The sequence below is a fragment of the Megascapheus bottae genome, chromosome 13, assembly GCF_031878675.1.
Source record: "Megascapheus bottae isolate mThoBot1 chromosome 13, mThoBot2.hap1, whole genome shotgun sequence".
NCBI lineage: Eukaryota > Metazoa > Chordata > Mammalia > Rodentia > Geomyidae > Megascapheus > Megascapheus bottae.
In genome coordinates, this window is record NC_143521.1 from 3,836,226 (window position 1) to 3,852,847 (window position 16,622).

The 16,622-nt window shown below is 38.8% G+C and overlaps 1 pseudogene; it reads right to left on the reverse strand.

Annotated features, from left to right (window-relative positions):
- Positions 1-1,082: 1,082 nt before the first annotated feature.
- Positions 1,083-1,934, reverse strand: LOC150055432 (protein FAM204A pseudogene; annotated as a pseudogene).
- Between the last annotated feature and the right edge of the window lie 14,688 nt (positions 1,935-16,622).

Sequence of the window (16,622 nt, forward strand, 5' to 3'; positions counted from 1 at the left end):
TATATGACTTGGATGGTTGATTCAAAGCATCAGGTTCAAGTAGATGGGTTTATAAAGAACTTCCACTGCTTTATAGAAATGCTTCTTTATAGCAGCCAAGCAGTACTTTGCTGATAAGCTACTGTGCAAGTTAAGAGCCTGATCAAGATACATAGAACTAATAAATTAACATGTTCAATAAAAAAAGAAATGCCTCTTTATACTTGACACATAAGTTTACATAAGTATAGAACTCAGCAATGTCTAATTAGGCTGAACAGGTAGGTAAACAATTCAGTATTGAGACTAAAGAAATGGGACAGTGTTTAATTTACACTGTATCTCCTTAGCAGTGAGCTTATTTTTCTTCTGCACTTGAATGTTTTCTTCTTCACCCATACATGTCATATTCTGTGTGTGAGTGACCTCTGGCTTTCTTTTTTTTTGGAATTATAATTATTGTTTAATAAAATTATATATCAAATATAATATAAACATGTAATGTAACTATACCCTCTAATAATTTAAAGAAAGAGCCGAGATAGGACATTTTTATGCGGAACTAAAACTAAACTACCTTCCCAATACTACATTCTATCCCTCTTTATAATTATCTTTCATCTGAAGGTATACAAAAATTATTTTGCTATGTAACCATAAAATATCAATTCTACTGCCACCAATAAGGGATCCATAATAGTTTTTATGACATTAAGTTATCTGTAAAAATGGTCACAATTTTAAAATCACAATTCCAGAATCATGGTAGTCATGCCTAGAACAGATAAATTCCAAAGGCTCTGCTATACCAAACAAATTGATTTCACACTGTAGGTCTATTCAAATTAATTAGAAAAAACCACACTTTCTCCCTTAAATTTCTTACACAATTAACAAAAACATTCAATTCAAGAGTAAACTCTTGGAAGAGGGGATTCGGGGAGGGGGGAAGAGGAAGTAGGAGAAAAATGTGGGAGGAAGTGACAATGTTGGACAAGAAATGTACTCACTACCTTACATATGTAACTGTAACCCTCTGAACATCAGCCTGACAAGAAAATAAAATTTAAAAATAAAAATAGACGCCTTAGAAAAAATCCAAGTGCTGATAATTTCCTACTTATATCAATTTCCAACATGTTTAAGCAGGAAAGTTTTGCTTATATGAGCTTGTGAGTCTGTAAGTGTTGAGCTCCAGGTTACATATATCCCATGTTGCTTTTGGTTTCCCATCTCTTCTTTGCTTCAAATCCCCACGCCAGCTTCTTCTTCTTTCGAGCAGCTTGCGAATTTTCAGCCTCCTTTTTGGCTTCTACAAACTTGTGGCAGGCAATTGCTTTGGCAATTTTTACACCAAGCTTCCGAGTGGCTAGCTCATTGCTGAGTTCTTCAGCCTTCTCAACATCCCACTCATCCACAGCCTGGTCTATCCTCTTCTCCAGACCTGACTTTTCAACTTTTTTCTTTTTCACGGGAGGTTCAAATCTATCATTGGCTCCAAAATACTGAGTAAGCTCCTTCCATTGGGCTTCATTTATGAACTGTTCACTATCAGATTCTTTTTCATTCTTCAACTTATCTTTTCTGGAGCGTTTTCTCCTTCTTCTCAATCTTGAGGCTGTAGTTTTCTGTTCAGAATGTTTTTTATGCAATTCTTGAAATTTATTCCACGTATTTATGGAAATTCCAGAAGGGCACTCTTTATATGCATTTGCCTGGACCTTGGGCTCCGTGTCTGGTCCATCTTCTGGGAAATCGGAGGCACCTGATTTCCTACAGAGCCCATCCTCTTTAACTTCTTGTAAGTTAAAGTTGGAGTTCTCAGGTGTGGCTTCATCTTCAGAATCTGACTCAACATCACTTTCATTTAGGCCAGGAGGCAGTAGCCCACTCCACATTCTTTCTTCATTACTACTGATCTCCAAGGCACCATTCATTTATGTGTACATATGATCCAGGTTGTACCTCTCCTGATTTAGTATCAATCCATAAAAAGGAGATGTAGGCAGCTCTGATAAGCTTAGGTGACTGCAGCTACTCATAAAGGTGCCCACCAGGAAACCGCCATCCGGCAGTCATCTTAGGACCCCCGTCAACCACCTCTGGCTTTCTTACAGGCTCTGTTTCTAAGGATCTCTCAGAGTGACTCCTCAGGCCAGGAAGGAGACAGAGACAGGAGGCTTCACTGACTTCATGCTTTCTGGCTGATTTTATTATAGCACTCAGCTCTCAATGTAATTATCATAATTAAAATTATGGAATAAACTTAAGGCTAGTTCTCTCTCAAATTTACTACCCTTAATCTGAAACAAAATTTGAAATGCCTCAAAATCTGAAATGTTTTCTGGAAAATTCCACATATGATCTCTGACTATGGGTCATGTTCTATATGCACACAAACTAACAGGATTAAATGTAAAATGATCTTCGTATTATGTATATAAGAAAGTGATAAATTTAATGTATAGACTTATGTCATATCCCCGACTCATTGCTCTTACTTGCCCTTTTGGTCTTCTCTCAATTGGCATTATCCCCGCCTTGAGTCATTTCTCCAATTCAATCTACATTGTTTTGAGGGTTAATTGAAATCAGTCTCAGATTGGGCTTCCTTGGCTGGCTTTGAACCTTGATCCTCTTATATTTAGTCTCTTAAATAGCTAGACTTATAAACAGGAGCCACCTGCATCTGGCTGGTCCCCAGCATTTTGAATAAAGGATACATAACCAGAGATGCTGCTGCAGCATCCTTGTCCTCGTCCTCCTCCTCCTCCTCCTCCTCGTCTTCTTCCCCTTCCCTTTCTTCTTCTTCTTCTTCTTCTTCTTCTTCTTCTTCTTCTTCTTCTTCTTCTTCTTCTTCTTCTTCTTCTCCTCCTCCTCCTCCTCCTCCTCCTCCTCCTCCTCCTCCTCCTCCTCCTCCTCCTCCTCCTCCTCCTCCTCCTTCTTCTTCTTCTTCTTCTTCTTCTTCTTCTTCTTCTTCTTCTTCTTCTTCTTCCTCTTCTTCTTCCTTTTCTTCTTCTTCTGAATCATGGGGCTTGAACTTGGCCTGGGCACTGTCTCTGAGCTCTTCAACTCAAGGCTACTGCCCTACCCTTGTGCCAATCCCTACTCCATTTTCTAGAGGTTAATTGGACATAAGTCTCAGGTCCTTTTGTGCCCAGCTGGTGATCCTCAGATCTCAGCCTCCTGAGTAGCTAGGATTACAGGCATGAGCCACTGCGCCCAGCTTCAGAGATTCTCTTTTGTGGGACATGGCAGGTGTGAGAATACTGTGAGAATGTCTCCTCTGTCTTTATTTTCTCTCTATTACTTTGTTCTAGCAGTAGTCTTCCCCATGGATCCTTCCTGCAAAGCCTGGCTCACTAATACCTTCTAAGATTTTTCACTTCTAGGCAGACAGAATTAATTGCTCCATCATTGATTTTGTTTTCTTAACATTTTGTTCACATCAATAATAATTACCTTCAATGCTGCATTGTAATTCCTTTCTTTAAAATTAAACAAATCTTTGACTCTATGTGTGTATGTATGTTTTGATTAAAAATGCCAGTTTATGAGTACAGTGCATCTTGATCAATGTGACCCTTTGTATCATTCTGTCATTTGTTCCTTTATGAACTCATTCCTCCAGCCAGTCTGAGAAAAGACCATTTCTTAAGTGATTTTGTGCTTTTCCTTGGTGTCTGAGACTACAAAGGCTCTACAATAAGCTACTGAATCAAAATATTCTATGATGGACATATCGAGATAATTCAAGTGAGCACTCTGTTCCTTTCAAGGGCACCATATATATTTGGCCTCAGGAGAGAACCATTGTCTGTGACCAAACCATGTACAAACTATTAAAGAACTCAACCCAAACTTCAGCTCATATCTTCTTGACAGATATTATCATTCTGTAATTCAGTGATAGAGAAAAACAAGAGTCTGGTATCTTTTATGGAGAATTTTAGTCTCCCCACTTTTATCCTCATTATACCTGCATAGCCCACTTCTGCACTGAACCACATAAGAAGTTTTTGTATGACAATATTATTAAAACATTTCCCTCATAGGAGGGAGATGATATTTTCCTTCCTTTTTATCTTCCATATCGATGGGCCCAGACCCAGAGCTTTGTGTGTGCTAAATAATCACTCTTTCACTGAGCTACACCCCTATTCCTCCTTTTTTGTCTTTTCGTTTTTGGTACCGGGGATTGAACCCAGAATGTTGCACTTGCTAAGCAAGCATTTTGCCATTGGGCTACATCCCAGGCCTCATCCTTTCTCTTTTAAGGACATCAGTCATTGAATATTAGGTTTGTTTATTTCATGTTCACAATGTCCTTAACTTCATAAGTGCTGTACAGACTCCATTCCCAGAACAGTTCAATTTCATAGTTACCAGGACTGTCATAGAATCTGTGACTTTAAAAGTTATGTGTTATAAAGAAAATATGTTGGATTTTATGTATGTGAAGAAAGTAATTACAGAACTAAAGAAAAGTGAACAACTGATATAATTGGGAAAATTAAGCAATAGTCACTTTTGATTTAAATAGTGGAAGTCAAAGCATATTTTTTAAAAATAAAATTTGTATGATGATGTAGGTTGTTTTCCCTAGCCTTTCAAGATCCAAACTTGAAAAAAGCTTTAAATAATATTCAGAAAGGATAGGGACTTACGTGGAACAGAGATAAATTTATGGAAAGACTTAGGAAATATTATATTAAGCAAAGTAGCCACAACAACAACAGAAACAACATAGGCTTCATGGTTTCCCTCATTTGTAATAACTAGACTATGTCTAGTTACTGGGCTTGAACTCAGGGCCTGAGCACTGCCATTGGGCTTTCCTCAAGGCTAGAATTCTACCTTGAGCCACCACACAACTTCTGGCTTTTTCTATGTATGTGGTACCAAGGAATCGAACCTGGGACTTCATGCATGCTAGGTAGGCACTCTACCACTAGGTCAAACTCCCAGCCAGATGTCACTATTTTTTATTTCTGTACCTTATGTCTTATAAAAAGTTTATCTGATTTGAGGAAGGGAAGATAAATCACAGAAATAATGGGACAAAGGGTGAAGAAATGCCCCAGTGATATTCACTGGACCCAGTCTTGGAATGAATTTTACAACTTGGGAGGAAGGTCAGGAGGGGAAACAGTGGGAGAGAATGAGGGAGGGGTAATACTGTTCAAAGGGAAATGTACTCATTACCTACTGTGACCATGACCTCTCTGTACATCACCTTTACAGTAAAATTTAAATTAAAAAACATACTGTAGGGGCCGGGAGTTTGGCCTAGAAGTAGAGTGCTTGCCTAGCATGCATGAAGACCCACGTTCAATTCCTCCGTACCACATACACAGAAAAAGCTGGAAGTGGAGCTGTGGCTCAAGTGGTAGAGCTCTAGCCTTGAGAAAAACCCAAGGACAGAGCTCAGGCCCTGAGCTAAGCCCAGGAGTGGCAAAACAAAACAAAAAACCCCAAACCATACTGTGAAGGCTTGGTGACTTGTTGCTGGGTGCTGGTGGCTCCTGCCTGTAATCCTAGCTACTCAGAAAGCTGAGATCTGAGGATCAGCCCAGGCATGAAGTCCATGAGACTCAGTTAGCCATCAGAAAACCATAAGTGGCACTGTGGCTCAAGTGGTAGAGCACTAGCCTTGAGCTGAAGAACTCAGAGGCAGTGCCCAGGCCCAGAGTTCAAGGTCCAGGACACACACACACACACACACACACACACACACACACACACACAGAAAAGGCTTATTGACTTGTGGAAAGAGCCCACAATGCTACAAAATACTTAACTATGGGTATTTTCTTTTTTTTTCATATATTTTTATTGTAATTAATAGAAAGGTTACATTATATTCACCTGATAGAAGGTGCATTACTTCATGAACATTGATACCCTTTCTCATGTCTTGGTCCCACATTCCCTCCCTCCACTCACCCTCATCTTGTTTTTCCCCCTTCCCCATCTGATTTCAAATAACCAAATAAGCATATATACAATATATCAGATAACCAGGTGAAATACTAACAATATGAGATAACCAAGGGACAGCAAAAGAGATGAGAGATAACATAGTCCATTAAGGACAACAATCACTCATTATATGGCTTTTGTTTCTATATCCTTGTGGTCCTTTCAATACTGGAGCTGCTAAGTTTTCAGGGACTCTTAGAGATGGACTAAAGCATCCTGCAAGAAGAAATGGACCCTGAAACCATGTGGACAAGAGGGAGGCTGTTATTGTTTTGATGTTGAATGCCCTCCACACACTCATGTTTTGAGTGTCTAGTCCACATTTTAATTGATATAACTAGCCAGAGCTTCTTAACATGATATTTTCTATGGTTTTAGTGTTTAGTATGTTTTCTATGCCAGTCCTGGAGCTTGAGCTCAAAGGTTGGGCACTATTCCTGAACATTTTTTTTTTGCTCAAAGCTAGCTCTCTACTACTTGATCCATAGCTCCACTTCCAGAGTTTTGGTGATTTTAATTGGGAGTAAGATTCTCAAAGACTTTCCTGCCTGGCTTAGCATCAAACTTCAAGCCTCAGATCTCAGCCTTCTGAGTGGCTAGGATAAAAGCCATGAGCCAGTAGCACTTAAGTTTCTTTCTCCTTTCATAAGTAATATATGTATTCAAATGATGACACATTATTGAGTACTCCTTAGGCAATAATTATATGCCAATCTTTTTGAATTTTAGAACAGAGCTGTTTATTTTATTTAACACATTTCTTTTATTTCATAGCACAATAAAACATTTTAGAAGAGGTCATCATACATTATGGAAAAAATATCATTTTCTTCAGAAGACAGAAATCAAATTGTTACTGAAAATTCTTTATACTAATACATCACAGGGCAAATAAGGAATCACAAAAGCTTTATTTAGTGATAAAATTGTGATCACCTTACAATCACAGGGTTATCTCTGACTAAAGATAGTTGGAAAACAAGAGATTAATATGTACTGATTCTATAATTAAACATTTAGAGTTTGGTAAATATGTTAACCAAATGACTCATCCTGAACATATATTATAAATCAAAGCCCACATTTGGTATTGTTAGGCATAGAACAAATACTTCATGTGGTCTAGATATGATTTGTCCTCCAAGAGTCTATTTGTCATCCAATAGTACTTGTTCAGTAAGTTTGTTCTGAAATCTTTAAGAGGAAGGCCCTCATGGGAAACAATTAGGTTATAAGAGCTTCACCATCAAGAATGGATAATGCTGTCTTCCAAGAGCAAATTGTTATAAAGAGCAAGTTTGATGGCCACCACCACATCCACCCTCAGTCTCTTGCTTTCTTACTCACATAAGCCCTATCTCCATGGGCCAGTCCGTTTCTTCTTCCTTGTCCTGTTGTGATACAGCCTGGTAGGCTTTTATCAAAGGCCAGCACTGTGCTGTTTGGATCATCCATCTGCCAGAATCATGAACTACACATATACATTTTTATTTTATAAGCAACCAAGTCTTGGGTATTTAGTCATAGCAAAACAAAAGTGACTTAGAAAATATCCATAGTGCTGCTGTCAGAAAGTACGACCTTGCCTCATTTGTAAGGAAATGAAAAGACTTAGAAAAAATCACATTAAGTGAAGTAAGCCAGACTCAAAGGAACATAGGCTCAATGGTTTCCCTCATTTGTCATAATCAGTAGAAACCTTGGGCTCTCCTAGCAGAGATTTACAATAGAACAAAACCTAGATACATAAGGCCATATGAAAGTCAAAGAGCAAGTTGTCTATACACTGCACAGAATAAATATCCTAGTTGAAAAAGAGAGGTAGGAGGGCATAGAAAAGATGAATGGGACTAAAGCAAAATGGAAATTCATCAGGGCAAACATTAAATCTTGTAGGTCCATACCTGATCTACAGAGTATGTGATGTCAGGAAGGCCCAGCCCTATATATTTTTCTGGCTACCGTCTGCCTGGCCTCTCTGATCACACTCACTGTGGCTTTCCTCATGGCTTTTCCATGTTCCTGACATCTCCAACATCCTGGGGATTCTATGGCAGCTTAGGATTCATCCGCAGAACTTCATTCATGCCCTCTCAGGGATTTTCTTCCACACTTAGGCAGTATCCTCTATGATCAAATAACTCTTGCCTTTTACATTCCTGCAAACCCAGCGTCATGGGGATAATGCCAAGGTTGGTTGCCAGCTGCAATGGTAGCAAGGCCCTATGGCTGTCCCTTTGTGCCTGGGCAGATCAACACTGGAAACCATTTTACTGAATGGTTCTAGAGTGTCCATCTCAAACCAAAATCTTTCAAATAAATAAAAACCTTTATACACATGACCTTCGGATGAATGGCCCATCTGGCCAATTATTGAGATGGTCTCTAGATATCTTGCCAATTGTTCTGATTCAAAATAATTGATTTTCTGTTGTTGTTAATGGGGATTAAAACTGTGACTCCACTTGAACTCTTCCCCTCTGACCCTTTTGTTTTGACTTTTGTTTTTGAGAGAATCACATTTTGATTTTTTGAGATAGAATCAACTTTGCCTAGGCTGGTGTTTTACTCATGGTCCTTCCTTTGTATTCTGAGTAATTGGAATTATAGTTATGTGCTACTAAACACAACTCAATTGGCTTTTTAAAAATGATTCTAGTCATGTCATCAGTCATACATCCCATCACTCCAACTTTGTAAGCACCATTTCCTAGGAAAACTCCAAGTTTCCCAAATATTTGTGGTCTCCTTTTTGTCCACAGTTCTCACTGTAAAGCTGGCTAAAGGTAAACAGTAACAACCATGTGATATCCTGAATGTTGGACTGTCTTAGAATTTGCCCCATGAAATTAGTTTAAATTTACCTTTAAATTCAGCTTTCCACAAGATGTAAGGACATAGACAAAATATACACACTTTTCCCCACAATGTAACATGAATGATCTCTGATATCAGTCAACAAGTAACCCCAAGGATAGTAGCAGATAGTAATTAATTACACTTGGGCATGATTAACTAAACAGCACTCTTAAACATTCACACATTGAGAACAAAAGCAGATATTCTTAGGAGAGGATCACAAGGGCTCAATAGTTATGTGCAATCATATAAAATGATGCTTATCGAAATGAGCTCCAAGAAATGGAAACAAGTTTTTTTTAATTGTACTGTTTGTGGTTTATTTTTCTTTCCATTTTGTTTGGTTTGCTCCTTTTTATCATCGTTTTTTATTTCTGTACCCTTTGACTTGTATACAAGTTCATCTGATAGGAGAGGGTAAGGGGAATCACAGATGTGGGACAAAGGGTGAAACAGTTTAGAAGTAAAATTTACTAGACACTATTTTGGAAATGAACTATACAACTTGGAAGGGAGGATGGTCAGGAGGAGAAAAAGTGGAAGAAAATGAGAGAAGGGTAATATTGTTCACAAAAATGTACTCATCTAACTTCTGCAACTGTAACCCTTCTGTACATCACCTTTACAATCATTTTTAAGTCTTTTGTTTTTGTTATCATCTGAAACATCCTGAGACTGAACTTCACTATTTCAATTGCTCTCAGCATTCTGGTGTTCTGACCTCCTCTAGGGATCACCCACTAGGCCCTGCGGTGGCATTTTAGGTTTTTCTAGCCTGCCTCTCCACACTTTTTTTTACCCAATGCGGTCAGGTAGTCATGGTAATGACCCCCTTTTTCTGTTACCCATTTTCTGTAATCATTACTTTTCTCACTGCTGAGATAAAATACCTGACAGAAATACCCTAAGGGAAAGCATGTTTGTTTCTGTTCCTGGATTCTGAGGGTTCAGTCCACGTATTTGGGAAAGAGCACCCTGGTGGGAGGAGCATGTTAGACTATTACTTTAAAAACAATAAAGATGTGCTGATACAGAAAAGAGAAAGATGAATAGAGATATAAAATGGCCATAAAGATATGACAGGCAGTTCAGAAATAGAAATGAAAATTGAATTTTATGAACTTTAAAGCTGTTTAAAGGTGCCCAAATTGTCAGGTACAGTGGCTCACACCTAAAATCCTAGCTACTCAGAAGACTGAGATCTGAGGATCGCAGTTCAGAGCCAGCCTTGGCACTAAAGACCCCGAGACTCATATCTCCAATTTCCCACTAGAAAATGGGAAGCAGGGCTGTGGCTCAAGGGGCATGGTGGTAGAAGAGCTCAGAGTGTCCAGAGTTCAAGCCCCATGACCAAAAATAAAAAGTGCCCAAATTCACTTTCAGTTGAACAAAGTAAGACTATATTGAAAATTGGGCAGAAATGGCTTAGTCTGCAAACTTAACTGTACAGGATGCTAAGATCTGGAGAATTTAGTTTCAAAGTCAATCTGGGAAGAAATACTATGAAATTCCAATCTTGAAAGTAACCAGCAAAAAGCTTAACTGGAGGTATAATGGTAGAGTCCCAGCTGAGTGAAACACAAAGTCCTGAGTTCAAACCCAAGTAACTGGTAAACCACAAACAAAAAACCAAATAAACAATACTAACAAAATGCACAAATACTAAATTGATACATTTTATTATCTGTTAGGTTGGCAAGAATCTGTTGGTTAGTAGCATATTCTGTTGGCAAGGCTTTCTTGAAGTGCTTTTCTGAAGGCAAAGGTTTATAACCCCATATGAAATGAAATTTGGCAATATTTTCCAAATTACATATTTATTGACTCTTTGATGCAAAATTTTCACTAGTAGGACTATAATATAGGAGCAGAGTAATATAATAGAAATGACTTCAGCAAAAGGTTATAGTGTGAATTGTGTATAGAATATATGTAAATTACACAATATCCTAAAGAATCATATATGCACATAATCACATATGCACATGAATATAATTAATTGTAGTATCTGGGATAATATTGAAGATAGCACAAAGCACAATGCATGGTACATGACATACTAGAACACTCTGTGGGTATAAAAAGAAAGAAGAAATTTCTGTATACACTGAAGTGATTGATTGTAAGGATATAATGTTATGTGGATAAAGCAAGATATGTCATCCTTTGTGAGGAAGAAGGAGGAATAGAAATTTGTGTATATATACAACATACAAAGTACCAAAGTCAGATACAGCAAGGGAAAAACGAGATCACTGTGAGGGGGTGAGGGGAGAGAAAGTGGGAGAAAAACATGGGAAGGGGTAACAATGTTCAAGAAGTAATGTACTCACTGCCTGATGAATGTAACTGCAACCCCTTTGTACATCACCCCAACAATAAAATAAAATTAAAAAGAAGAAATCTGTGTGTATTTGTTCATATTTAAAAAGGGGAAAAATCAAAAGAATGGATTAAATAGTCTTCCAGCCTCCAGACTAGGTAGATAATGTAGTAGATGAAAAAGAAATAGAATTCAACTTCTCAATGTACTCTGTCATACAAACATGCTCCTACTTTGGGACTAAGTGATGTACAGAATCACACAAAGTAATTTTAAAAGGAACGCTTAAAAATTGAAAACATGCTAGATGAATTAGTCTATCTGAATTTTCAAATGCAGACAAAATCACCAACTAGAAGGGATTATTTTAAATGACCAGTGTAAATAAAATAAACAAAATAAAAAATAAGCAAAGTTTTTTTTTTTTGCCAGTCCTGGGGCTTGAACTCAGGACCTAAGCCCTGTTCTTGGGCTTTCTCAAGATTAGAGCTCTACCACTTGGCACAGCACCATTTCTGGCTTTTTTTTCTATGTATGTGATACTGAGGAATCAAACCCCGGTCTTTGTGCATACGAGGCAAGCACTCTACCACTAGGCAAAACTCCCGGCCCTAGCAAAGGTTTTTATAATGAGAAATTTGAATTGTATATAGGAGCATACAGTTACTTTGTAAATACTTTTTTTTCTCTGATCTGTCTACTAAGAAATCCTAGAAACAATGATAACTCTCTTGCCATGAGCTTCCTTGATACTCAGGTTGTGTCTATATCGTTTCTTTCTTTTTTTTTTTTTTGGTTGGTCATAGGACTTGAACTCTGGGCCTAGGCACTGTCCCTGAGCTCTTCACCTCATCTCCATCCCCTGAGCCACAGCACCATTTCTGCTTTTCTGGGCTGTCTTTGAACCTCTATCCTCAGATCTCAGGTTCCTGAGTAGCTAGGATTACTGGGGTGACCCACTGTGTTGGGCTGTATCATTTCTTATGAGGGAATGACTTATATTTGGGGACATGAACTATAGTAATCTGAAAATCAAGGATATTTTCAAAGATTACTGAAGTCATATCTAGAGAAGCCAGTCACTGTTGGCTCTTCCCTGTAATCCTAGTTACACAGGAGCTGAGATCTAAGGATTGTGGTTTGAAGCCAGTCTAGGCAGGAAAAGTCTGTGAGACTCTTATCTCTAATAAACCTCTATAACAAACTTGAAAGTAGAGCTATGGCTCAAGTGGTAGATGGCTAGCTTTGAACAAAAGAAGCTTAGGAACAGTGCTGAAAATCTAAATTAAAGCGCGCACGTGCACACACATACACATACACACACACACACGCACACATTTGTCAGAGAACATTCAAAAAGTAATGACTGCTATCTATTCAAAGACATATGTAAGAACTCCCTTAAGTTTGCACTGACACTAAGAAAACAGTGTTAGCTTAGCTTGTTCATCTCTTCCCTGCCAAGACCTGGGCATCATTGTCACTTCAAGTAACCAGAAAAATCAATAACTAAAGAAAAACTTCATTGTGCATATTATTTATCAAAATACCCCCAATGAGTCTTCATAAGATACTAAAAGTAAATTAGTATAAATATAGAAGAATTAGAAAACCAACATTTTCTACTTCCATTGAAACCACGTATTCAGGAACATTGATCAATGAATTTTTGGTATTTTTTTTCTTAGGAAGTTTAATGTACACACAGTGATTCTTCCTACATCCAGTCTATTATTCTCAAATTCCTCCATTGCTTCCTCCTGCTTTCCATTCTAGCCAGGTTGTTACTAAAATATGCATTCCTTTCACATTCTGTTCCACATGTCCTATTTTCTGACCATGACCTTTTATTTCTCCAGCTAATCCTCCAGTGCTTGCAGCTCCAATAACTTTTCATTCCATCTGGTCTATCCTTCACCTCATCTCCATGATTTCTTCCTTCCCCGCTACTCCTATCTTAAAGAGAAGGCAATCAGATTATATTGAATGCACACTGAACTCTCTTGGCCTCTTTCTTAGGTGGTCAAGAAACTACATTCTTATCATTTAAATCCGAATTTCCCCTATGCATTCAAGAGAATACGTCTGGACAACAACAACAACAACAACAAACTATCCAGGCTGACCTGCATAGCAAATTATCATCAGTGTGTATTGCTTTAGCATGTATTTTAAGTGTAAATTAGACTTTTTGATAACAACCCTCATTTAAGGTCTTAATGATGTGCATCCATCCATTGTACCTGTCCAGCATACTTTGCTTCATCAAATGACTATTTCACACCTTCTATATCCTCATGACTTCCAGAATCTCTTGCATTAGCAGTGCACTCCACTGATCAACTTACCTACAAAGCAGAAGCAATTAAAGAGAGAGTTTCATAGATTCCCATGATTAAGTGTACTCATTTGCAGCCACTGTCTTTTCCTTACTAGTACAAGAGCTCGTGTTGTGAACCCCAACCCCGTGAATCTCTATTTTGCTGCTTGTCCAAATGGAAATATTTATTCCAAAATATCCTTCCATCTTCTAGGCTGCCTTTGGACATTCAAGATCACAGAATGCCTTCTCTTATGTCCCAAGACATCTCATATATCACTATCCTAGGTCCATTCTGAAGACACCATCTCCCATTCTGCTATGTATTATATGCAATCGAAGTGGTCCCTAAGAAGTGGCAGTGTATATGTATGTTTGTGTGTGGGTGTATGTCCGTGCACACATGTGGGCTAGGTGGATGTGTTTATACGGTCCCTTGAGGAGCAAGACAAAGCCAAAGAGAAGATGAAGAATGATTCTTCATTTGCATTCTCCTCAGATACCATCGCAAAATTAGGGACACTTGCCAGCATTACTTTGCTGTCACTGAGCCTCAATTTTTCCCTTGTTGATGGATCACCCCCAGGATTCTATTGACACTTGGATCACATTAAATAAATAAACCAAAACAAGTCAAAACACACTCGTCTCTACTCCCTGCCAGCTTATACTCTCTCCTTTCCTTTCCTCTTAGAAGAGTGTGTGCACCCACTGACCCCAATTCCTACTTGTGCTGCCCCCTCAATTGGGCTTCCACCACTAGTACTCCACCTAAACACACATCAACATGGTTGCTTTCAACCCTGACATTCAATAGCCAATGTTATGACTTCTCAGCTCCAACCTGAGCAATCCTTGCATTTTGACCCACATTTTTTTGGCAGTCCTAGGGCTTGAACTCAGGGCCTGAACACTGTCCTTGGGCTTTCTCAAGGCTACTGCTCTACCACTTGAGCCACCCCACCACTTCCAGCTTTTTCTATATATGTGGTATGGAAGAATCAAACCCAGGGCTTTGTGCATGCTAGGAAAGCACTCTACCACTAAGTCACACTTATGGCCCATTGATCCACTTTTTGTTTTAAACACTTACACACTAGGTTTCCCCACTGACTAATTGTACTAGTCACCTTTTCCTCCATGACAATTAAATGGCAAAGCATATGAGGGCATAGCCCAAAGGTCGCCTATCTTCATGTGTTCCTTTTGCAAGGCCTAGGACAGTTTTCTCCATATACACATTTTCAGCCAAGGCTTCCCTCTGAGTAGCTGCCTCACATATACAAATCAACACTCAGAGGTGTTCACATGTGTCTCAAAGTCATATGTGACAAACTGAACTCTGAATTTTCAAACCTGTTTTTTTTTTCCTTTTCAGTTAATGACTGGTTCTCATACTGGTTATTTAGACCAAAATTCAAACTTCTCCTCCATTATTTCTTTGATATCTTATAAACAGTACATTAGAATACTCTTTTGGCCACTATCTCTACTGTTTGCCTGGTCCTCTGCTTGGTGTTTGCTGTAGATTTTTGCTATAGCTTCCTAAGTGGGTTCTCTACTTTTACTTTTGTTACATGTCAGTTACAACATAGAGTAGGTCTTTCAAAATGTAGTCATCTCTCTCTTCTATTGGCTTTGTACTCAGAGACATGATCCTTAAAATGACATAGGAGACCCAATGTGATCTGTGCTATTACCACTCTTCTATCTCCTCTTCGACCACTCGTGCTTGTTCAGCCCTAGGGATTATGGCCTCTCCCCCTGCTCCATTCCTGGGGCATATCAGTTATTATTTCACCAGCCTAAACCTGGGTTGTGTTTAGATCAGAGCTTGAGATAATGACTTTCACCTAGGTAGATGTTTGGTAATAGGAATGAAGAACAGGGACCATGAAACAGGGAAGAAGGGAGAACAAATACAAGAATACCATTGAAATGACTACCTGGATATCATGGAGGAAGGATTTATCATTATCTCCATTCTGTGATGACCGAGAGTGGTCCTATGACATTAATTTCTCTGCCCTTCTGAGTTGTGCATGAATGAATGTCAAGGCTGCTTGAATGGGAGAGGTCTCAGAGGAGTACCTGAGAGATGTATAGCTGATAGCGGCCACTGATTAGCCAGCCACCATGACAGTATCCAAGGGTGGTGTGGTTAAGAGGATTTGAGGTAATCAAAAGAGATATCCCATAGTCACCTGAAGATTTTATGCTGGTGGATTCTTGTTTTGGCCAGTCCTGGGCCTTAGCTCAGGGCCTGAGCACTATCCTTGGGGTTCCTCAAGGCTAGAGCCCTACCACTTGAGCTACAGCATCACCTCCAGCTTTTTCTATGTATGTGCTACCAAGGAAACAAACCCAAGTCTTCATGTATGCTAGGCAAGCACTCTACCACTATGCCAAACTCCTGGCCTGGTGGATTCTTTTTATGGAATATTTTCTTCAGAGCTCCACATATCTTATTTTCTGACCTTCAAGTCTCTGTTTACATGTCAGTTTCTCAATAAACCTATCTTGACTACTCTAAAGTCTTAACATGCCTGCCCTGGGAACTTGGATTCTTTCATCCTTTTTCACCCTACTTTCTTCTTTGTGAAATTAGTTACATTCTTCTAAGGTAGTAGCCAACCCATTTACTTGGCTTACTACTTATTATTTATCTGTTCTTTTGAGGACTGTGTATTTTATTTATTGAAAGGTGGTGATGATTGATGACACCAGGCTGATAATGTTCAGCCTTTTGCAGATAGTGCCTTTCTATGATAATGACCTACAGGGAAGATATCTCCCAGGGATGGGGAATGGGTGGAATGGAGGTCTTTACAGAAGAAGCTGTGCTGGATTTTCCTTGCTGTGAGGTAAGGATAAAAAGATCATTTCCTGCAAAAAAAACTCGGGCTGGTATAAGGACTGGCTTGCTCATGTCCTTTGAAGGCAAATGTTGCTTTCATTGTTTCTGATACTTACATTCAAAAATCAGTTAGTGATCATTCCAGGCATCTAAGCTAACCAAATATCCACCCTTGGTCTTTGTCTGTCCTTGGGATTTATGTGTTGACTAATCAGGAAACCATAGTTATTGGCTCTGGTCACTGAGTATACCTTAAAAATGGTAGCTTAAGTGGGGTGCCAGTGGCTCATGCCTATAATCCT